A 23,245-nucleotide genomic window follows, 5' to 3' on the forward strand; every position below is an offset into this window, starting at 1 on the left:
ACAAAAGGGAATAGTTTTAAAAAGAAAGATACTTTGGGGGGTCAGGCAGTAGCACAACAGGTTAAACGCACAAGGCGCAAAGTGCAAGGACCAGAGTAAGGACCTCGGTTCGAGCCCCCCTGCACAGGAGTCACTTCACAAGCGGTGAAGCAGGTCTGCAGGTGTCTGTCTATCTTTCTCTCCCTCTCTTGTCTTCCTATCCTCTCCCCATTTCTCTCTGCCCTATCCAACAACGACGACATCAATAACTACAACAATAAAACAATAAAGGGCAACAAAATGGGAAAAAAATGGCCATCAGGAACAGTAGATTCATAGTGCAGGCACCAAGTCCCAGAAGTAACCTTAGAGGCAAAAAAAAAAAAAAGATACTTTAAAAATTTTCCCTAAGCGGGAGTCGGTCGGTAGCTACAACAATAAAAAAAGGGCAACAAAAGGGAAAATAAACATTAAAAAAAATTCTGCCTAAGCAATCTGCTGGCTTACTGTTTTTATTTATTTATTTGTTTTTCCTAGAGCACTGCTTAGCTCTGGCTTTTGGAGGTTGATCCTGGAACTTCAGAGCCTCAGCCATGAAAGTCATTCTGCATAACCACTTTACTATCTGTCTCCTCTCCCCACCCCCAACCCTCCACCTCCATAAACACTTTACTTGCTCACTGGTCAAAAAGCTTTTAGGTATTGTTTCTAAACTTTATCAAAGTTTAGAATTGTCACTGTACTTGAAAGCTTAAATGCATATTTGCAGTTTTTTTCTGGATAGAAAGTTTACCAATCAGGTTTGTTTTTTTTTAAATATTTATTCCCTTTTGTTGCCCTTGTTTTTATTGTTGTAGTTATTGATGTTGTCGCTGTTGGATAGGACAGAGAGAAACGGAGAGAGGAGGGGGAGACAGAGAGGGCGAGAGAAAGACAGACACCTGCAGACCTGCTTCACTGCTTATGAAGCGACTCCCCTGCAGGCGGGGAACCAGGGGCTCAAACCAGGATCCTTATGCCAGTCCTTGTGCTTTGCGCCACCTGCGCTTAAGCTGCTGAGCTACAGCCCGACTCCCACCAAACAGGTTATTTTTGCCATAGAAAATGTATTAGTAAGTAAAAGACGTGCTCGCTTCGGCAGCACATATACTAAAGAGTAAGTAAAAGACGGGGGGGGGGGGGACGAAGACTCAGGTCCTGGAACATGACAGCAGAGGAGGACCTGAACCTGGGGATTGAATTGTTATGTGGAAAACTGAGAAATGGTTCAACATGTACCAACTTCTGTATTTTACTGTTTACTGTAACCCATTAACCCCCCAATAAAGAAAAAGAAGAAAAAATGTATTAGTCGGGCCAGGTGGTGGTGCACCTGCTAGAGTGCACAGGTTAATATTTGCAAGGACCACTTCAAGGTCATGCTTGAAGAAGAAGCTAAGCAAAGCAGTAGAAAAGTGCCGGGTTGCAAGTATTTCTCTCCACTCCATCCCCTGCCCCTCTCTATTTCTTTCAAAGAATAGGGAAATAATGGCCACTAGAAGTGGTGGATTCATTGCAGGCACAGACCCCCTGTGCTAAAAAAAAGTGTCGGCTAGAAGAATCTCAGATTTGAGTCCTAGTAACACACAGGTATTTGGGGCAACTCCAGTTCACTGGTCTCCTACAATCTTGAGTAGAACGTAGTCCTGGAGTGGTGTAACTATGCATGCCTTGCTCAGCTTCCCCAACCCTCATGCCCACCCCTAAATAAGTAAGGCTGGCAAAATAGCTCTCTTGGATAGTTCACTGCTTGCCATATGCACTACTCTAGTTTGAGTCCAGCTCCCACTACACTGAAGATAGCTTCCATGCTGCCTCTCCCCCCCCCCTTCTGAAAAGTCAGCCCATAGCACTGAAGCCCAGAAAATATCTATTCACACACATCTACTGTCGATTAACATGCTATTGTCAGGATGCCAAGAGAAGCAACTAGAAATTGTAAACACATATGTAAGTTTGTAAGTTGGCATTTCATTTTTGTAAAAAGAATAACAAGGCAGGGTAGATAGCATAATGGTTATGCAAAGAGACTTTCATAGACTCTCATGCCTGAGGCTCCAAAGTTCCAGGTTCAATCCCCTGCACCACTATAAACCAGAACTGAGCAGTGCTCTGGTAAATAAATAAAGAAAAAGAATAACGAAGCCTGAAGACTAATGCTTATACACTAGTGTAAATCATATGGGGATTAAGTAGCTAAATGCAAAAAAATAAGAGCTAAAAATTAGCATTTGGTAAGCAGTTTATAGATACAAGTAATAAGACAAAGTCTTTAATGAGTGCTATATTGATGGTTAAAAGTCTTAGAAACAGGGCGGAGGATAGATAGCATAATGGTTATGCAAACAAACTTTCATGCCTGAGGCTCCAAAATCCCAGGTTCAATCCCCCACACCACCATAAACCAGAGCTGAACAGTGCTCTGGTTAAAAAATAACAACAACAAAAGTCTTAGAAACAGTTGAAAAATCACTTCCTGTAAAATCGTTTGGGCTGGAGAAATAGCATAATGGTTATCCAAAAGACTTTGATGCCTGAGACTCTGAGGTCCCAAATTCAATGAAGGCAGAACTGAGCAATGCTCTGGAATCTCTCTTTCATAAATAAAAGTTTTTTGTTGGAGCTGGGCAGTGGCGCAGTGTATTAAGCACACATGGCAGAAAGCACACAGACCAGCATTAGGATCCTGGTTTGAGCCCCCGGATCCCCACCTGCAGGGGGTTCCCTTCACAGATGGTGAAGCAGGTAGGTCTGCAGGTGTCTATCTTTCTCTCCCTCTGTCTTCCCCTCCTCTCTCCATTTCTCTTTATCCTATCCAACAACAAATGACATCAACAATAACAATAATAGCTACACCAACAAGGGCAACAAAAGGGGGGCAAATGGCCTCCAGGAGCAGTGGGTTCATGGTGCAGGCACTGAGCCCCAGCAATAAACCATTCAAACTCCAGGTAGAGACCAGGGGCTTGAACCTGGGTCCTTGCACACTATAATGTGTGCACTTAACCAGATGTGCCACCGCCTGGCCCCCAAACTTTAGAACTGCATTAAAAAACATTTTACAAAGGATGGCCCAGGAGGTGGCGCCGTAGATAAAAGTGTTAGACCCCAAACGTGAGATCCAGAGTTCAGTCAGCAGCAGTGCATATACCAAAGATCTAGTCTAGTTCTTTCTCTTTCTCATTAATAAATCTTTTTAAAAATTGTAAATAATTCTGCAGCCAATTAAGCCGACCATGCTGCTTTCCCCATGATGCCCGGTGTGCAGTGGCTGCAAACAGCAGCCTCCTGAGTAGTGTATGCAGCCTGTTGCTTGTATAGGCTGCCCTAACGGACCCTGGAGACAGCCCTTCCTGCTCTGTTCATTTTATGCTTGACTTCCTGCTGTCCCTAATCTTAGGCTCCAGACAGGGATGTGAGGTGGTTTTGGGAAGCCCCAGGGCACCGTGGCCAGAGTCCACATTGGCCAAGTCATCATGTCCATCTGCACCAAGCTGCAGAACGAAGAGCATGTGATCAAGGCCCTGCGCAGGGCCAAGTTCAAATTCCCTGGACGCCAGAAGATCCACGTCTCCAAGAAGTGGGGCTTCACCAAGTTTAACGCAGCTGAAATTGAAGACATGGTAGCTGAAAAAAGCCTCATCCCAGACAGCTGTGGAGTCAAATACATCCCCAACCGTGGTCCCATGGACAAGTGGCGGGCTCTGTACTCCTGAGAGCCTCAGAGGAGTCCCTTAATCAATTACAATAATTCAAAATCCTGCTTAAAAACAAACTGCAAATATCTTGAAACAACTTATAATCTTCACTAGAAAAGCCTGGCACCCTTTAAACAAGTGATCCAAATTAACGTCACCAGTAATGAAACTCATGAACACCATGTACTTCTTGATACGATGTACTAAGGACGATATTACTTTTATGGTATTCCACAAAATAAGCATATAATTTCATTCTAAATCATGGGGAAAACGGGTAAACTCTAATTCATATATATTCTAATAATGATAAATATATAAAATAATTACTGTGGTGGTCCGGGAGGTGGCGCAGTGGTTACGGAACTAGGCTCTCAAGCATGAGGTCTTGAGTTAAGTCCCCGCAGCACATGTACCAGAGTGATGTCTCGGCTCTGGCTTATAATGATGTGGGGGATTGAACCTGGACTTGAGAGCCTCAGGCATGAAAGTCTTTTTGCATAACCATTATGCTAAACCCCCACCCAAATAAAATCTTAAAAAAAAAAAAAGTAATTACTGTCTATGCTTCAAAAAATTCCACGTGCACTTAACCCGCTGCACTACAGCCCGACTCCCGCCCTTGTTTTATGTTTGTAAGTTATTATTGTTGTCGTCGTTGTTGGATAGGACAGAGAGAAATTGAGGTGTACAATTGCCAGGCCTCCCAACATTAGAATTTTTTATATATATTTATTTTTCCTTTTGTTGTCCTTTTTTCAATTGTTGTAGTTATTGTTGTTGTTATTTAAAAAATATAATTTTTCTCTCCCCCTCTCTGTCTTCCCCTCCATTTCTCTCGGTCCTACCCAACAATGATGATCCCATTCTCACTAGAAACCAGAGGTTCTCCTCTATGGTTTTTTAAAAAAATGCCTTTGGGGGCTGGGCAGTATTACACCTGTGTAAGAATTCCAGTTCCAGTAGATTAGAATTCAATGTGTTAGGAATAGTCCAGTTAGTAGAGCAAAGAAATTGTATGCTTGAGGCTCCAGGCTTGATCACCAGTGCTGACTATACTAGAGTGTAGAGGGATGCTCAAGCTTCTCTCTCTCCCATGAATTTCTATTTTAGGGACCAGGTGGTAGCACAATGGGTTAAGCGTACATGGTGCAAAGCACAAGGACCAGTGTAAGGATCCCGGTTCGAGGCCACGGCTCCCCACTTACAAGGGAGTTGCTTCACAAGCAGTGAAGCAGGTCTGTAGGTGTCTATCTTTCTCTCCCCCTCTCTGTCTTCCCCTCCTCTCTCGATTTCTCTCTTTCCTATCCAACAACAATGACAACAACAATAATAACTAGAATAATGGTAACAAGGGCAACAAAAGGGGAAAAAATAGCCTTCAGGAGCAGTGGATTTGTAATAACAACAACAATAGTAACTAGAATAATGGTAACAAGGGCAACAAAAGGGGAAAAAATAGCCTTCAGGAGCAGTGGATTTGTAGTGCAGGCACTGAGTCCCAGCAATAACCCTGGAGGCAAAAAAAGAAAGAAAGAAAGAAAAAGAAATTCTATTTTATGAGATAAATAAAAATTTAAAAAGTTAATATAAACCCCAATATACATTTAATTAAGAGTGGAGGTAGACAGTATAATGGTTATTCAAAGAGATTCTCATGACTGAGGCTCCCAGGTCCAGTCCCCCGCACCACCGTACGCCAGAGCTGATCAGTCCTCTGGTTAAAAAAAAAAAAATTATGTGGTCCAGGAGGTGGCGCAGTGGCTAAGGCACTAGACTCTCAATCATGAGGTCCTGAGTTCAATCCCTGGCAGCACATGCACCAGAGTGATGTCTGGTTCTTTCTCTCTCTCTCCCCTATCTTTCTCATTAATAAATAAATAAAATCTTTAAAAAAATTATAATTAACATCATGTTGTACATTTAAAATGGTGACTCTTGTTTTGAGTAAACATCAGTAGAACTGTTTTTTGTTTGTTTTTTTGGCCTATAGGCTTATTGCTAGGGCCGGGTGCCTGCACTATGAGTCCACTACTACTGGGAGCCATTTTTTCCATTTTTATTGTATAGGACAGAAAGACATTGAGAGAGGAGGAGAAGATAGTGAGGGGGAGAGGAAGACACCTGCAGACTTGTTTCCCCACTTGCAAAGTGACCCAGCTGCAGGTGGGGAGCTGGAGCTCAAACTGGAATCTTTGTGCTTCGTTCTATGTGAGTTTAACCTGGTGCACTACCGTCAGGCCCCCTAGAGCTATGTCTTGGCCTGGGATGTAGCACAATGATAAAGTGTTGGACTCTCAAAATATGAGGTCCCAAGTTTGATCCTTCATAATGATACTCTGCTTCTCCCCTCCTCCTCTTTCTTCTTTTTCTCTTTCTTTTTTTTTTAATTTACCTTTTGTTACCCTGGAACTGGAATTCTTTTTTTTTTAATACTTTATTTATTTATTAATGAGAGGGGTAGAGAGAGAGAGAACCAGACATCACTCTGGTACATGTGCTACCGGGGATTGAACTCAAGACCTCATGCTTGAGAGAGCAACGTTTTATCCACTACACCACCTCGAGCTCCTGGCTTCCCACCTGAAGGGGAGTTGCTTCACAAGCAGTGAAGCAGGTCTACAGGTGTCTATCTTTCTCTCCCCCTCTCTGTCTTCCCCTCCTCTCTTCATTTCTCTCTGTCCTATCCAACAATGACGACATCAACAACAACAACAATAATAACTACAACAATAAAAAACAACAAGGGGTGGTTCAGGAGGTGGTGCGGTGACAAAGCTTTGGACTCTCAAGCATCAGATCCCAAGTTCAATTCCCGGCAGCACATGTGCCAGAGTGATGTCTGGTTCTTTCTCCTGTTTTTCTCATAAATAAATAAAATATTTTTTAAAGGGGGGGAACAAAAAAGGGAATAAAGAAAAATAATATTCTTACACTACACTTTTCCCATATTTGGGAGCTACTCTCTACCCTGATCCAGCCTTCTAGTCCTTTTTCCAATTATGAAACTATTTCCCCAGACAATAACTTGGATCACCTGCATATTAGATGTCAAGCTCAGGCAAAAACGAGTAATGGCATGGCCCCCTTGGAATATACCTATTTCCAAAATGGCAACCCCAAATCTTCATCTGTATTATTCTTGACTTTAGGTTCATTATTAGTCAACAATTTGTTCTCCTTTAGTTCTTAACTCTTTTTCAGCCACCAGGTTCAGGTACCAGATGCTACCATGATGCCAACCTGACTTATTTCCCTGGGCAGACAGCCCCACCAGTGTGTCCTGGAGCCCCACCTCCCCAGAGCCCTACCCCACTAGGGAAAGAGAGAAACAGGCTGGGAGTATGGATTGACCTGTCAACACCCATGTTCAGCAAGGAAGCAATTACAGAAGCCAGACCTTCCACCTTCTGCACCCCATAATGATCCTGGGTCCATGCTCCCAGAGGGATAAAAAATAGGAAAGCTGGGAGTCGGGCTGTAGAGCAGAGGGTTAAGCGCAGGTGGCACAAAGCTCAAGGACCGGCATAAGGCTCCCAGTTCGAGCCCCGGCTTCCCACCTTCAGGGGAGTCGCTTCACAGGTGGTGAAGCAGATCTGCAGGTGTCTATCTTTCTCTCCTCTCTGTCTTCCCCTCCTCTCTCCATTTCTCTCTGTCCTATCCAACAACGACAACAACAATAATAACTACAACAATAAAACAACAAAGGGAATAAATAAATAAAATAAAAATTTTTTTAAAAATAGGAAAGCTATCGGGAGGGGAGGGGATATGGAGTTCTGGTGGTGGGAATTATGTGGAATTGTACCCCTCTTATCCTATGGTCTTGTCAATATTTCCATTTTATAAATTAAATTTTTTAAAAGATGTGTCATGAAAACTATGTTCTAACCAAAACTTTACTCAGTAAAAAAAATTTCATTCTCAGGAGTTGGGTGGTAGCGCAGCGGGTTAAGTGCACGTGGCACTAAGCAAGGACCAGCCTAAGGATCCCGGTTCTAGCCCCGGCTCCCCACCCGCAGGGGAGTTGCTTCACAGGTGGTGAAGCAGATCTGTAGGTGTCTTTCTTTCTCCCCGCCCCCCCCCCCCGTCTTCCCCTCCTCTCTCCATTTCTCTCTGTCTATCCAACAATGACATCAACAACAGCAATAATAGCTACAACAATAAAAAAGCAACAAAAGGGAATAAATAAATTTTTTTTTCATTCTTTGGCCTTTAGCCTGTAGATAATTAGTGAAGGATCTATTTCAACTGTAAAATCTATATATATACATATATATATATATGTATTCTAACTATATATATATATTTTTTTTTTTTTTTACTAGAGCACTGCTTGACTAGGGATTGAACCTGAGATTTAGGTATCCCCTGGCATGATAGTAGTTTTGTATAACTGTTTAATTTTTTTTTTAATTTTTTTATATATTTATTTTATTTATTCCCTTTTGTTGCCCTTGTTGTTTTATTGTTGTAGTTATTATTGTTGTTGTCATTGTTGGATAGGACAGAGAGAAATGGAGAGAGGGAGGGGAAGACAGAGAGGAGGAGAGAAAGGTAGACACCTGCAGACCTGCTTCACCGCCTGTGAAGCGACTCCCCTGCAGGTGAGGAGCCGGGGTTTGAACCGGGATCCTTAGGCTGGTCCTTGTGCTTTGCGTCACCTGCGCTTAGCCCACTGCACTACAGCCCGACTCCCAACCGTTTAATTTTTTTAAAAAACTTTAAATTTTTTTTAATTGTCATTATTTATAGACTGGATAGAGACAGCCAGAAGTTAAAAGGGAGTGGGGCGATAGAGAGAGAAAGAGACACCTGTAACACTGCTTCACCACTTGCAAAGCTTCTCCCCCCCCCTACCCCCACCCTGTGGTCCAGGAGGTGGCACAAAGGCTAAGGCACTAGACTTTCATGCATGAGGTCCTGAGTTCAATCCCTGGCAGCACAGTACTAGAGTGATGTCTCCTTCTTTCTCTCTGTCTTACTCTCTCTCCTCCTATCTTTCTCATTAATAAATAAAATCTTTAAAAAAAAATCTTTCTCCCTGCTGGTGGGGACCAGGGGGGCCATCCCTTGCACACTGTAATGTGTGTGCTCAATCAGGTACACCACCACCTGGCCCCTTAACCACTTAAAATTTTTTAAATTTTATTTATTTATTAATTTTCCCTTTTTGTTGCCCTTGTTGTTATCATTGTTGTGGTTATTATTGTTGTTGTAATTGATGTTGTTGCCAGATAGGACAGAGAGAAATGGAGAAAGGAGGGGAAGACAGAGAGGGGGAGAGACAGACACTGGCAGACCTGCTTCACCACTTGTGAAGCAACCCCCCCTGTAGGTGGGGAGCCGGGGGCTCTAACCTGGTTCCTTATGCTTGTCCTCGAGTTTCGTGCCATGTGCGCTTAACCCACTGCGCTACAGCCCGACCACTTAATTAAAAAAAAAAAAAAAACACAAAGCAAAACTTGGACTGGAGTTAATGTATCAAGATAAAAGACTCCGGGGCCCACACCTATGGACATCTAATCTTTGACAAAGGGGCCCAGACTATTACATGGGGAAAGCAGAGTCTCTTCAACAAATGGTGTTGGAAACAATGGGTTGAAACATGCAGAAGAATGAAACTGAATCACTGTATTTCACCAAATACAAAAGTAAATTCTAAGTGGATCAAGGACTTGGATGTTAGATCAGAAACTGTCAGATACTTAGAAGAAAATATTGGCAGAACTCTTTTCCGCATAAATTTTAAAGACATTTTCAATGAAACGAATCCAATTACAATGAAGACTAAGGCAAGTATAAACCTATGGGACTACATCAAATAAAAAGCTTCTTCACAGCAAAAGAAACCACTACCCAAACCAAGAGACCCCTCACAGAATGGGAGAAGATCTTTACATGCCATACATCAGATAAGAGTTTAATAACCAACATATATAAAGAGCTTGCCAGACTCAACAACAAGACAACAAATAACCCCATCCAAAAATGGAGGGAGGACTTGGACAGAATATTCACCACAGAAGAGATCCAAAAGGCCGAGAAACATATGAAAAAATGCCCCAAGTCTCTGATTGTCAGAGAAATGCAAATCAAGACAACAATGAGATATCACTTCACTCCTGTGAGAATGTCATACATCAGAAAAGGTAACAGCAGCAAATGCTGGAGAGGGTGTGGGGTCAAAGGAACCCTCCTGCACTGCTGGTGGGAATGTCAATTGGTCCAACCTCTGTGGAGAACAGTCTGGAGAACTCTCAGAAGGCTAGAAATGGACCTACCCTATGACCCTGCAATTCCTCTCCTGAGGATATATCCTAAGAAACCCAACACATCCATCCAAAAAGATCTATGTACAAATATGTTATTGGCAGCACAATTTATAATAGCCAAAACCTGGAAGCAACCCAGGTGTCCAACAACAGATGAGTGGCTGAGCAAGTTGTGGTGTATATACACAATGGAATACTACTCAGCTGTAAAAAATGGTGACTTCACTGTTTTCAGCCGATCTTGGATGGACCTTGAAAAAATCATGTTGAGTGAAATCAGTCAGAAACAGGATGAATATGGGATGATCTCACTCTCAGGCAGAAGTTGAAAAACAAGATCAGAAATGAAAACACAAGTAGAACCTGAAATGGAATTGGCATATCGCACCAAAGTAAAAGATTCTGGGGTGGGAGTGGGTGGGTGGGGAGAATACAGGTCCATGAAGGATGATAAATGACATAGTGGGGGTTGTATTGTTAAATGGGAAACTGGGGAATGTTATGCATGTACAAACTATTGTATTTACTGTTGAATATAAAACATGAATTCCCCAATAAAGAAATAAAAAAACAAATAAATAAAGACTCTAGGGGTGAAGGGGAGGGTTCAGGTCCTGGAAGACAGAGGAGATCCTTGTAGAGTTTGAACTGTTATGTAGAAAACTGAGAAATGTTACACATGTACAAACTATTGTATTTTATTTTACTGTTGACTATAAACCATTAATTCCCCAACAAAAATTAATAAATAAAAATATATTTATTTATTAATTAGTGAAAGAGGCGGGAGAAAGATACCAGAGCACACCTGATACATACAGTGCCAATGATCAAACCTGGAAGCTCACACTTGCAAATCCTGTGCTCTACCAAGTTGCTTTCTTGAATCACTTACTTTACTTAGTAGTTGCCAAACTAATATGAAAAAGATGTAACCAAAACAATCACAGGTGGGCCTCGGTGGTAGTGCATCTGATTAAGCGCATGCGTTGCTGTGCTCGAGAACACAGATTCAAAGACCCTGGTCCTTACCTACAGGAGGGAAAGCTTTACAATGGACCAAGCAGTGAAGCAGGCATCTCTCTCTCCCTCCCCTCTCAATTTCCCTTTGTTCTATGAACAAAAAGAATAAATAAAAGACAGCCATGGATAAGAATAAACCTTAGATACACATGAACTTAGGTACAAATATTTATGTATAAAATTGCAGAGCAAGGGGGGTTGGCCGGTATCACAGTGGTTAAGTGCAGGTGGCGTGAAGCACAGGGACCTGCTCAAGGATCCTCGTTTGAGCCCCCCACCCCCGCTCCCCACCTGCAGGGGAGTGGATTCACAAATGGTGAAGCAGGTCTGCAGGTGTCTATCTTTCTCTCCCCCGCTGTCTTCCTCTCCTCTCTCCATTTCTCTCTGTCCTATCTAACAACGATGACATCAATAGCAACAATAACAGCCACAAAAACAATAAAAATACAACAAGGGCAACAAAAGGGAAATAAAAAAAAAGAAAATAATTTTTAAAAAATTGCAGAGCAGGGCTGGGGAGACAGTATAATAGTTATGCAAAAGACTTTCAAGCCTGAGGCTCCAAAATTTCAGCTTCAGTCCTCAGCACCACCATATGCCAGAGTTGAGCAGTGCTCTGATAGCTCTCTCTGTATCTCTCTTTCATTAAAAATAAATAAATAGTGGACCAAAAAGTAGCGCAGTTATAAAGCTTTGGACTCTCAAGCATGAGGTCCTGAGATCAATCCCCAGCAGCACATGTGCCAGAGTGATATCTGGTTCTTTCTCTCTCCTCCTGTCTTCCTCATTAATAAATACATAAAAATCTTTTTAAAATAAATTTAAAAATATTTTAAAAAATAAAAATAAAACTGCAGAGCAGCCTGGGAGGTGGCACAGTGGATGGTGCACTGGACTCACAAGCCTGAGGATCCAAGTTCAGTCCCCAGAACTATATATTCCAGAATGCTATTCTGGCCATTCTCCCTTTCTCCCTTTATCAGTCCACCTATCACTTGTGGAGTAAATTTTTTTTAATTTATTTATTTATTCATGATAAAGATAGGCAGAGAGAGAAAGAACCAGACATGACTCTGGTACATGTTCTGCCGGGGATTGAACTTGGGACCTCATGGTTGAGAGTCCAGTGCATTATCCACTGTGCCAACGCACGGACCATGGAGTAAATTTTTTTTTTCCTCCAGGGTTATTGCTGGGCTCGGTGCCTGCACCATGAATCCACTGCTCCTGGAGGTCATTTTTCCCTTTTTGTTGCCCTAGTTGTTGCAGCCTCGTTGCGGTTATTATTGCCATTGTTGACGTTGTTTTGTTGTTGGATAGGACAGAGAGAAATGGAGAGAGGAGGGGAAGACAGAGAGAGAGGGGGAGAGAAAGATCGACACCTGCAGACCTGCTTCACTGCCTGTGAAGTGACTCCCCTGCAGGTGGGGAGCCGGGGGCTCGAACCGGGATCCTTACGCCGGTCCCTATGCTTTGTGTCACGTGCGCTTAACCCACTGCGCCACCGCCCTACCCCCAGAGTAAATATTTTTTAAATAAATTTTTTATTTATAAAATGGAAACACTGACAAGACCATTGGGTGAGAGGGGTACAATTCCTGCCACTGGAACTCCATATCCCATTCCCTCCCTTGATAGCTTTCCTATTCTGGGAATATGGACCCAGGGTCATTATGGGGTGCAGAAGGTGGAAGGTCTGGCTTCTGTAATTGTTTCCCTGGTGAACATGGGAATTGGTAGTTCGATCTGCCAGCCTGTTTCTCTCTTATCCTAGTGGGGCAGGGATCTGTGGAGGCAGAGCTCCAGGAGATATTGGTGGGGTCATCTGCCTAGGGGAGTCAGGTTGGCAACATGGTAGCATCTGGAACCTGATGGCTGAAAAGAATTGAATATAAAGCAGAACAAATTGTTGACGAATCATGAACCTAAAGGTAAGAATTTTGTGGATGGATTTGGGGTCTCCATTTTGGAAAAAGCTAGTAGGTCTATTTTAGGTCTATCACAAGGGGCCCATGACCTAACTAGTTTTTGCCTGTGGGTAAATTTTTTAAAATTATTTCTTTATTGGAGAATTAATGTTTTACATTCAACAGTAAATACAATAGTTTGTACATACATAACATTCCCCAGTTTCCCATTTAACAATACAACCCCCACTATGTTATTTATCATCCTTCATGGACCTGTATTCTCCCCACCCACCCACCCCAGAGTCTTTTACTTGGGTGCAATATGCCAATTCCATCTCAGGTTCTACTTGTGTTTTCGTTTCTGATCTTGTTTTTCAACTTCTGCCTGAGAGTGAGATCATCCCATATTCATCCTTCTGTTTCTGACTTATTTCACTCAACATGATTTTTTCAAGGTCCATCCAAGATCGGCTGAAAACAGTGAAGTCACCATTTTTTACAGCTGAGTAGTATTCCATTGTGTATATATACCACAACTTGCTCAGCCACTCATCTATTGTTGGACACCTGGGTTGCTTCCAGGTTTTGGCTATTATAAATTGTGCTGCCAATAACATATTTGTACACAGATCTTTTTGGATGGATGTGTTGAGTTCCTTAGGATATATCCCCAGGAGAGGAATTGCAGGGTCATAGGGTAGGTCCATTTCTAGCCTTCTGAGAGTTCTCCAGACTGTTCTCCACAGAGGTTGTGTGGGTAAATTTTTTAATTGTACTATCAGTGCAAATGAAATATCCAACAAGAGACAAGTAAAATTATGTCAGTAGTCTAGGGAGATAGCATAACAGTTATTAAAAAAGACTTTCTTACTTAAGGCATGAAAGGTCTCAGGTTCAATCTCCAGCACCACTATAAATCAGAACTGAGGGGGTCGGGCGGTGGTGCAGTGGATTAAGCGCATGTGGCGCAAAGCTCAGGGACAGGCGTAAGGATCCCGGTTCGAGCCCCCAGCTCCCCACCTGCAGGGGAGTCGCTTCACAGGCGGTGAAGCAGGTGTCTATCTTTCTCTCCCCTTCTCTGTCTTCCCCTCCTCTCTCCATTTCTCTCTGTCCTATCCAACAACGAATTGCGTCAACAAGGGCAATAATAGTAACCACAACGAAGCTACAAGGGCAACAAAAGGGAAAAAAAAAAAATCAGAACTGAGCAATGCTTTGGTAAAAACAAAAACACAAACAAAACAGCTAAGGAACATATCTTAATCAGTAGAGATAACTCACTACCATGTTTGAGGCCCTGTGTTCAAGCCCTGACATTTTTTGGAGCACCATACCATGGGAGAATCATGCACTGCACAGAGAAAGAGCCTCCATGAACCGGAAGTCCTGAGAACAGGGTAGCTTCATGAATGATGGAGTGTCACTGTGGTGTTTCTCCTCTCTTTTTCTCTCCTTCTTTTACACAGGGTTGAGTGCACACATCACCATGCACAAGGACCAAAGTTCAAGCTCCTCTCTCCATCTGCAGCAGAGAAGTTTCAAAGGGGAAAACTTCGAGAGCTGAAGCAGCTCTACTGGTGTCTCTTTCTCCCTGTCTCCCACTCCCCTTTCAGTTTCTGTCATAACTAAGAAAGAAAGAGAAAGAGAGGAAGATAGGAAGAAAGAAAGAAAGAAAGAAAGGAAGGAAGAAAAAGTTTGCCAGTAGCGGTGAATTCATCATCTGGGCACTGAGCACCAATGATGACCTTGATGGCAATAAAAATAGTGTTTTTTTTAAATAGTTTTTTTAGTTTTTTTAAATTAGTTTATTTATTCCCTTTTGTTGCCCTTGTTGCTTTATTGTTGTAATTATTATTGTTGTCGTCGTTGTTGGATAGGACAGAGGGAAATGGAGAGAGGAGGGGAAGACAGAGAGGAGGAGAGAAAGACACCTACTTCACCGCTTGTGAAGCTACACCCCTGCAGGTGGGGAGCTGGGGGCTCAAACTGGGATCCTTCCACTAGTCCTTGTGCTTTGCGCCACGTGCGCTTAAGCTGCTGTTCTACAGCCCAACTCCCAATAAAAACATTTTTTAGGGGTCCCGGGGTAGCACAAATGGTTAAGTGCACATGGTGCAAAGCGCAAGGACCAGCATAAGGACCGCAGTTCAAGCCCCCAGCTCCCCACCTGCAGGGGGGTCGCTTCACGGGTGGTGAAGCCGATCTGCAGGTGTCTTTCTCTTCTCCTCTCTGTCTTCCCCTCCTCTCTCCATTTCTCTCTGTCCTATCCAACGACAACGACATCATTAACAACAACAATAATAATAACCACAACAACGTTAAACAACAAGGGCAACAAAAGGGGGAAAATGGAATCCGACGGTAGTGCAGTGTGTTAAGCGCAGGTGGCGCAAAGCACAAGGACTGGTGTAAGAATTCCGTTTCGCGCCCCCGGCTCCCCATTTGCAGTGGACTCATTTCACAGGTGGTGAAGCAGGTCTGCAGGTGTCTGTCTTTCTCTCCCTCTCTCTGTCTTCCCCTCCTCTCTCCATTTCTCTCTGTCCTAACAAACAATGACGACATCAATAACAACAACAATAAAAATACAACAAGGGCAACAAAAGAGAAAATAATTTTTAAGGGAAAAAAATAGCCTCGGGGAGCAATGGATTCGTAGTGCAAGCACCAAGCCCCAGTAATAACCCTGGAGGGAAAAAAAAAAATTAAAGAAAAGTTGTATTTTAGGGGGTCAGACAGTAGCACACCAGGTTAAGCGCACATAGTAGAAAAAGTTGTATTTTTTAATTAAGTAAGTAATTAATTTGAAAGATAGGAGAGAGAGAGAAAACCAGACATCATTCTAGTACATGTGCTGCCGGGGACTGAATTCAGGACTTCATGCTTGAGTTCAGTGCATCACTCCCACCTCCCAGACCACATGGCAATAAAAGTAAATAAATAAAATAGATAAAAATAAGAGTCCTAGGAAGTCGAGCAGCAGCGCAGTGGGTCAAGCACATGTGGCGCAAAGCGCAAGGACTGGTATAAGGATCCGGGTTTAAGCCCCTGGCTCCCCACTTGCAGGGGAGTCACTTCACAAGAAGTGAAGCAGGTCTGCAGGTGTCTTTCTCTTCCCCTCTCTGTCTTCCCCTCGTCTCTCCATTTCTCTGTCCTATCCAACAACAATGACATCAACAACAATGACATCAATAATAACAATAATAACTACAACAAGGGCACCAAAAGGGAATAAATAAATAAATATTAAAAATAATAAATAAAAGTGTATAATATGGGAAAGGGACCTAGGTTGGGGGAAAGAGCGGCTTACAGGCACCTATTATAGGGAGATGAGGGTAACAACAAGTGCACTATAAATCACTAGCTCCCCAATAAAGTGTGAGGGGGAGAGAAGAAAGTCTTTTTGCACAGCCATTATGTTTACCTCCCCGGTTCTGTAAGTTGACTTTATTTACTAATTTATTTGAGAGAGGAGTGAAAACAAGCCAGAGCATCACTCTGGCACACGTGACACCAGAGATCAAACTCTGGGATTCATGTTTGGAAGTCCAACATTTTATCCATTGCACTATTCCTCCAATCCAAGGAAGATATTATTATCTTTAACAGGACAAAAAAAAAATTGAGAGGGGGAGGGGAGACAGAGAGAGAAAGAAAAGGTAGTGGTGGTGGGGGGCAGACGGTAGCGCAGTGGGTTAAGCGCAGATGGCAGGATGCACCAGGACTGGTGTAAAAATCCCAGTTGGAGCCCCTGGCTCCCCACCTGTGGTAGGGTGCGTGTGTGTGGGGGTGGTGGTAGAACGCTTCACAAACAGTGAAACAGGCCTGTAGGTGTCTTTCTTTCCCCCTCCCTGTCTTCCCCTCCTTTCTCAATTTCTCTCTGTCCTATCAACAACAACAACAGCAATAACAACAACAAGGGCAACAAAAATGGGAAAAAACTGAGTCGGCTGGTAGTGCAGCCGGTTAAGCACACGTGGCCCAAAGCGCAAGGACCAGCATAAGGATCCTGGTTGGAGCCCTGGGCTCCTCACCTTCAGGGGAGTCGCTTCACAGGCAGTGAAGCAGGTCTACAGGTGTCTATCTCTCTCTCCCCCTCTCTGTCTTTCCCTCCTCTCTCCATTTCTCTCTGTCCTATCTGACAACAACGACATCATCAACAACAATAATAACTACAACAGCAATAGTAAAGGGCAACAAAAGGGAAAATAAACAAATAAATATTTTTTTTAAAAAAGGTAGTGGAACCACATGTTGGTTATGTAAACGACTTTCATGCCTGAGTCTGTGAGGTCCCAGGGTCAACCTTCTGCACCAGCATAAGCCAGAGTTGAACAGTGTGAGGGAGAGAGATAGATATCTGCCACACTGCTTTACTTTTTCCAAAGTTTACCCCTTACTGGTGGGAACTGGGACTTGAACCCAGGTCCTTGTGCTTTGTGCTGTACACTCCACCAGTTGTAACACCTAGAGGCCCTAGAAGTTAATTATAATCACTTACTACCAGTCTTTTTAAAAACTTTATTTATTTATTTATTTATTTACTTACTTACTTATTTATTTATTTATTATTGGATAGAAACAGAGAAACTGGGATTGGGTAGGGGGTAGATAGAGAGGGAGAGAGACACCCGCAGTCCTACTTCACCACTTGTAAAGCTTTACCCTGCAGGTGGGAACTAGGGGCTTGAACCCGGGTCTTTGTACACTGCTGCAAGTCTTTATTATGATGTAATCATGCATGGAACCTCTGGCTGACCAAAAAAAGTAAATATTTCTTAATAAAGTGTTGTTATTTATTTATTTATTTATTTATTTTATTCCCTTTTGTTGCCCTTGTTTTATTGTTGTAGTTATTGACGTCGTCATTGTTAGATAGGAGAGAAATGGAGAGAGGAGGGGAAGACAGGGGGAGAGAAAGACAGACACCTGCAGACCTGCTTCACCGCTTGTGAAGCGACCCCCCTGTAAGTGGGGAGCCGGGGCTCCAAACAGGTGCAAAGTGCCAATCCTTGCACTTTACTGCCTGTGAAGCAACTCCCCTGCAGGTGGGGCTATTTACTTATTTATCTATTTATTTGACAGAAAGGCAGAGAGAGAGAGAGAGAGACACCAAATCTTCAGTGTGGACCAGGTCATGGGTTATGCAAATGGCAAAAGCAATACACTAGCCAAGTGAACTATTTTGGCCCAAAAGGTATTTTTTTCCTTTTCTCCTCCTCCTCCTCTTTCTTCTTTGGCCACCAGAGTTATTGCCGGGGTTTGGTGCCAGAACTACGAATCTACCACTCCTGGCGGCCACTTGCTTCTTCTTTTTTTAATTACCCTATTTTATTTGCTAGGATAGAGAGGAAAAGAGGGAGGGACACACACACACACACACAGACTTGCAGGCCTGCTTTGCCGCTCATGAAGCATCTCTGCTGCATGTAGGGTGCAGGGGCTTTGAGCCGGTCCTTGCACATGCTTAACAGGGTGTGCCACCACCTTGCCCCAAGCATTACATTTTTTTTTCCAAATTTTTAAAATTATATATATATATATGTGTGTATGTATATATGTATATAATTATGGGGTAGAGAGAAATTGAGTGGGGAGGAGGAGGGAGGGAGGGAAAGAGACAGAGAGACACCTGCAGCCCTGATTAAGCACTTGTAAAATTTTCCCACTGCCAATGGGGAACAGTGGCTTGAACTTGGGTCCTTGTTCACTGTAATGCATGTAATTAACCAGGTACGCCACCTCCTGGTCCCAATTTTTTAAATATTTTATTTATTTATTGGATCGAGATATAAAGAAATTAAGAACGATGAGAAAGAGAGGGAGACAGAGAGAGAGAGAGACCTGCATCACTTTTCCACTGCTTACAAAGCTTTCCCCTGCAGGTGGGAACCGAGGGCTTGAACCTGGTCCTTGAGCACTGTAACATGCCCTCAACCAGGTGCGCCACCACCCACCCTCCCCCCTAAGTGTTACTTTTTAGAAGTACTCAGATAGTTTCATATAATTTAGATGTGTTCAAGAAGGGTTTTGACAAATCCATAAATGAAAGCTTTAAAATAATCCACTAGGGTTGAGAAAGCATAATAGTTATGCAAATGACTTTCATGCCTTAAACTCTGAGTTATTTCACTGATCCTTTATTTTAATTTTTTTTTTAGTGAGGGAAGTATAATAAGAAATAGGTGAGTATGGGAGTCAGGCTGTAGCACAGCGGGTTAAGTGCACTTGGCACAAAGTGCAAGGACTGGATCAAGGATCCCGGTTCGAGCCCTGGCTCCCCACTTGCAAGGGGGTCACTTCACAGCGGTGAAGCAGGTCTGCAGGTGTCTATCTTTCTCTCACCCTCTCTGTCTTCCCCTCCTCTCTCCATTTCTCTCTGTCCTATCCAACAACAACGACAACAATAAAACAACAAGGGCAACAAAAGGGAATAAATAAATATTAAAAAAAAAGAAATAGGTGAGTAGGGTATCTAAGTAGACACTTTTTTTTTTTAATTTCTTTATTGGGGAATTAATGTTTTACATTCAACAGTAAGTACAATAGTTTGTACATGCATAACATTCATTTCCCAGTTTTCCATATAACAATACAACCCCCACTAGGTCCTCTGTCTTCCTTCTTGGACCTGTATTCTCTCCCCACCCACCCACCCCAGAGTCTTTTACTTTGGTGCAATACACCAGTTCCAGTTCAGGTTCTACTTGTGTTTGCTCTTCTGATTTTGTTTTTCAACTTCTGCCTGAGAGTTAGCTCATCCCATATTCATCCTTCTGACTTACTTCACTCAACATGAATTTTTCAAGGTCCATCCAAGATCGACTGAAAATGGTGAAGTCACCGTTTTTAATAGCTGAGTAGTATTCCATTGTGTATATATACCACAACTTGCTCAGACACTCATCTGTTGTTGGACACCTGGGTTGCTTCCAGGTTTTGGCTATTACAGATTGTGTTGCCAAGAACATATGTGTACACAGATCTTTTTGGATGAGTGTGTTGGGTTCCTTAGGATCTATCCCCAGGAGAGGAATTGCAGGATCATAGGGTAGGTCCATTTCTATCCTTCTGAGAGTTCTCCAGACTGGACACTATTTCATTATGAACTTCATACTGACTCACTGTAGACTATTGTGTACTTTTGCTTTCAGGTATATATTTTGCCCTAATTTATAGATACATGTCAATATATGCCCTATCTCATGGGACCTGGTCTATATCTAGGTTTTGAGACTTTGTTGGGAAGTGAACCACCTGGAATGGAATTAGAGAATCCTATGAAAGGAAAGGTGTCACCCGAGTAATGAGGGTGAAGGGTTGACATTCCATGCCTGATGTCTCTGGACACAGTCTGAAGTGAAGCATGCTGAGGTGGTACTCGTTGTGTTGATTAGGTTGGGATCAGCAGATGCGATATCATTTGGTATGAATTGAGAGAAGCATACAGGAAAGTGAGCCCCACTCTAGAGGTTCTAGGACTGGGGAAATATAGGGTCTATAGAGGAAGCAGGAGGTCCCTGCTATCCTTTGTCACTGATTCTTTTATTTATTCATTTCTTTAACAACTCTATTCATTAACAGGGGTGGGAGAGAGAGATGGATTGAGCTCCAGACTTCATGTTTGAAAGTTCTATGCTTTATCTTCTGGAAACCAAAGTGCAAATATTAAGACTTTCAAGCTCAAGGTTCAGAATTTAGCCCCAATTCCCTCCACACCCACTGAACCCCAAATTGCATGTGCCAGTGATGATCTGGTTCTTTCTCTCTTTCTGTTTCTCTCTTCTCCCTCTCTCATTAATTAGTAAATACACAGAAAGAGAGAGAGAGGGAGAAAGAGAAAGAAAGAGGGGCCAGGCAATGGTGCACCTGGTTCAGTGCACATGTTACAGTGCACAAGGATCCAGGTTTGAGCCCACAGTCCCCACCTGCAGGCAGAAGGCTTCATGAGTGGTGAAGTAATGCTGCAGGTGTCTCTCTGTCTTGCCAGACTAGCGTAGCAGGCAGGAGAGGATCCAGGAACCAAGCTCGTGGTGGTAGCAATACAAATCTTTATTCATGCAGGAGCCCCAGAATCGGGTGTGAGTGCAGCAGGTTAAGCCACGTTAAACCAAAAACTGCAATGGCCGGCATCCACCTCCTCCTGCACGCCTGCCCTCCACTAGGTCGGGACAGAAGAAGAGGAAGAGAGAAGAAGAGAGAGAAACCAGAAACAGAAGTGGCTTTATAGGATAAAACCAGAAGTGGCAAGTCAGAACAGAGATGGCTGGGAAAGGGGGTGGAGAAAAGAAAGAGCAGGAAGATAGAAAGCTTCCATAGCAGTGGTTGCTAGAGCTTTAACTGGTGGGATTAATTAATATCCTCCAGGCAGGGCAGGTCTCCAGATAGAAAGAAGATAGATCAAAGGTGAGGATCTTTTAGGCAAAACAATGATTATGTAATTCTTCTTCTTCTAGCGTTTGCCTTTCTTCCGTAGCCAGTCAACAGCGTCAGGTTGAGCCTGATGTAAAGTTTCGAGACCTCCTTTGAATCTGGAGAGGTGGCAGTCGTTGACTATGTGGGTCATAGTCTGTCTGTAGCCACAGGGGCAGTTCGGGTCGTCTCTGGCTCCCCAGCGATGGAACATAGCGGCACACCGGCCATGGCCTGTTCGATAGCAATTGAGGAGGGCCCAATCATAACGTGCTAGGTCAAAGCCGGGTTGACACTTGCAGGGGTCTGTGATGAGGTGTTTGTTCTTGACCTCAGCTGACTGCCAACTCTGTTTCCAAGAGTCTGGAACAGAGAAGTTCAGTGTAGGCGTAGGGGACCAGATTGGGTGGCGAGACGTCAAGCGTTGGACAGGGTGGGCGAAGATATCCGCGTATATTGGCAGGTCCGGTCGAGCGTAGACGTGGGAAATGAACTTAGATGATGCCGCATCCCGATGAATATCTGGCGGGGCGATGTTGCTAAGAACTGGCAGCCATGGAATCGGGGTGGAACGGATGGTAAATAGGCCATAGTATCAGCAATGGAGCATGGAGCAGAACAGGGGAGGGTAGCTGGCTTAAGGCCCGACCCTGTCTTCCTCTCTCTCTGTCACTCTTACCTCTCAATTTCTGGCAGTGTCTATCCAATAAATAAATAGAAAGAAAGGAATAAAGGGAGAAAAAGTGGTCCAGAAGATGGCACAGTGGAAAAGGCATTGTACTCTCAGGAATGAGGCCCTGAGTTCAAGTCATGGCAGTACATGTACCAGAGAGGTGGTACCTGGTTCTTTCTTTCCTCCTAATAAATGAATAAAAACCCAAATTAAAAGAAAAAGAAAAAAAGAAAGTTAATGGCATGCAGGGAAGATAGAATAATGATTATGCAAAATACTTTCATGGAGTCTGTCTCCCTATCTTCCCCTCTGCTTTCAATTCCTCTCTGTCTATCCAATAAATAAACAAACAAAATATTTTCATGTCTAAGCCTCTAACGTTCATTCCCCAGCAACACCATAAGCCAGACCTGAGCAGTGCTTTGGTCTTTGTGTATAGCTTTCTCATTAAAATAAAAATAAAGTGGTCTGGGAGGTGGTGCAGTTGATAAAGCACTGGATTCTCAACCATGAGGTCTCGAGTTCAATCCCCCACAGCACAAGTACCAGAGTGATGTCTGGTTCTTTCTCTCTTTCCTATCATGAATAAATAAATACATTTTCATGAATAAATAAATAAATACATTCTTTTTTATATTTATTTTGCCTTTTGTTGCCCTCGTTTTTTTATTGTTGTTGTAGTTATTGTTGTTGTTATTGATGGCATCATTGTTGGATAGGACAGAGAGACATGGAAAGAGAAAGGGGAAGACAGAGAGGGGGAGAGAAAGACACCTGCAGACCTGCTTCATCGCTTGTGAAGCAACTCCCCAGCAGGTGGGGAGCTGGGGGCCTCAAACCCAGATCCTTATGCCGGTCCTTGCGCTTCGCGCCGCGTGCAGTGGGTTAAGAGCTTAACCTGCTGCGCTACAGCCCGACTCCCAATAAATAAATTCTTTATAAAAAATTAAAAAATAAAGCTGGGTTCGAGTCCCCAGCTCCCCACCTGCAGCAGGGATGCTTCATAAGTGGTGAAGCAGGTCTGCAGGTGTCTTTCTCTCTTCCTCTCCATCTCCCTCTCCTCTCTCAATTTCTCTGTGTCCTATCCAGTAAAAAAATAAAATAAATGAAAATGAAAAATAAGATGTAGCCTGGCCATAGCATACCTGGTTAAGCACACATAGTACTATGCAGAAGGACACGCGCAAGGACCAGTGTTCAAGCTCCTCACCTGTAGCAAGGACGCTTCACAAGTGT

The 23,245-nt window shown here is 43.2% G+C and overlaps 1 protein-coding gene, 1 non-coding gene and 1 pseudogene across 2 annotated transcripts in view; 2 read left to right on the forward strand and 1 right to left on the reverse strand.

Moving 5' to 3' along the window:
- LOC103114303 (cytochrome b-c1 complex subunit 10-like) overlaps positions 1 to 23,245 on the reverse strand; it is a 530,783-nt gene that overhangs the window by 401,166 nt on the left and 106,372 nt on the right. The window lies entirely within an intron of this gene.
- On the forward strand, positions 1,918 to 4,875 carry LOC107522560 (large ribosomal subunit protein uL16-like; annotated as a pseudogene).
- On the forward strand, positions 3,234 to 3,367 carry LOC132540069 (small nucleolar RNA SNORA70). Its single transcript, XR_009551337.1, has one exon. It is a non-coding gene; the product is annotated as a small nucleolar RNA SNORA70 (small nucleolar RNA).

The sequence above is a fragment of the Erinaceus europaeus genome, chromosome 8 (assembly GCF_950295315.1).
Source record: "Erinaceus europaeus chromosome 8, mEriEur2.1, whole genome shotgun sequence".
NCBI classification, from domain to species: Eukaryota; Metazoa; Chordata; class Mammalia; order Eulipotyphla; family Erinaceidae; genus Erinaceus; species Erinaceus europaeus.